This window comes from Impatiens glandulifera, chromosome 1, assembly GCF_907164915.1.
Source record: "Impatiens glandulifera chromosome 1, dImpGla2.1, whole genome shotgun sequence".
Taxonomy (NCBI): domain Eukaryota; kingdom Viridiplantae; phylum Streptophyta; class Magnoliopsida; order Ericales; family Balsaminaceae; genus Impatiens; species Impatiens glandulifera.
The window spans coordinates 6,468,732-6,470,343 of NC_061862.1; the positions used below are offsets into that span (position 1 = coordinate 6,468,732).

Below are 1,612 nucleotides of genomic sequence, written 5' to 3' on the forward strand. Positions count from 1 at the left end.
ACTATTGATTGAATTCATGACTTTCACAAACTTAAGCATTCATATCCTTTAATCCACATGACATCACAACATCATTTTAATCCTTCACTCAATTTTACAAATTTGTCACATGAATTATAAATGGAAATAGGTGGCCCAATGTTTTTTAAAAGCTTAATTTTGGGAGGGTCGTGTGGTTTCATTCTGTTTGCCAGACTTTGAATCTTTATTATTGTTTTTATTATCTTAGAATAAGATTTTTTTACAAAATAAATCATATAAAACATCTTGAATAATTTTGAAAAAAATTACGTACAAAAGTCAAAAAGTTAAAACAAAAGATATTAATTAGAATAGTACATCTGCCAAAGGAATCTGCCAAAGGAACGGAACATAAACTTAACCTCATTTTCAGTATGACCAAAAAGAAACGTAAACAACCTAACTTTTCAGTTAATCCATAACTTAGAATGAGTAAATTGTCATACTAATAATACATCTGCCAAAGGAACATACGCTTAACCTCATTTTCAGTATGGACCAAAGAAACATAAACAACCTAACTTTTCAGTTAATCCATAACTTAGAATGAGTAAACATAATTCTTTTTTTCTAAAAAAAAATAATATAAAATAAGAAACAACTTCAACCTAAGATACCATGAGAGCATGAAAATATTCTTGACTCAATCAGCAAACCTGAAAAACGAGAATTATAGTATAAAATTAATAATTTCTTTTTTAATTTTGTCAGTAATAATGAAAAATATAAAAAAATATTGAAGAATATTTGATCCTACCAGTCGACCATCATATGAACTCTTACATTTTACATCTAAAAACAATTTTTTTTAGAACACATTTTACATCTAAAAACACATTTTTTTGGACTAAATAATTATTTATTTATTTATCTTTTAGACAGTAATTTATGCACAAACCTGATTAAACATTTTCGTCCACGTCCACATCTGAGTCTGAGTTCACATCTGAGTCTGAGTTCACATCTGAGTCTGAGTCCACATCTGAGTATGAGTTTGAGTCTGAGTCTGAGTTTGAGTCCGGCTTCAATGAATTCGTAATTGTCGAAAGGGATTCTGATGAACTTGGCATGGACAATAAATGATGCACTAAAGATGGAGGCAACATATGTTCCTTGGATGAGTTGTTTGAGATTATTTTCATAATCTGAATAAAAGACTTAGTAAGAACAATACTATTTTTTACTTGAATTTAAAAGAGTTCAACTACTTAATTGAAGGCAATGAAATGAGACGAATGAGAATTTTGCACCTGAAAGTTGCGTTCAAGCTTCTTCATATACTCGTATGTTTCATCGAGCAATGTATCTGTGTCATTCTTAAAAAAAAACAAACAACCAAGATTATATAGGTTATAGACTACACTTTCAAAAACACCACATTTTTTTGTTTCTCTAGATGGAACAACACAAACTAATAAAGAAATATATAAAAATAAAAATAAAACAGTGATTAAATTTAATTCTAATTAATGTTTGTTGTTAAGAGAAGTTAAATAAGAATAACAATAAGTTTAAATTCAATTTTAAGGCATTAGGATAATCATTTCCACTAATTCAGTTTTAATATTATTTTCTTCTTCAATATTTTACA

General features: G+C 27.8%; 1 long non-coding RNA gene across 1 annotated transcript; it reads right to left on the bottom strand.

Annotated features, from left to right (window-relative positions):
• Positions 1 to 637: 637 nt before the first annotated feature.
• On the bottom strand, positions 638 to 1,328 carry LOC124920119. Its single transcript, XR_007097629.1, has 3 exons — positions 1,272 to 1,328; positions 920 to 1,166; positions 638 to 677 (listed from the first exon to the last, which is right to left on the bottom strand). It is a non-coding gene; the product is annotated as an uncharacterized LOC124920119 (long non-coding RNA).
• Positions 1,329 to 1,612: the final 284 nt, after the last annotated feature.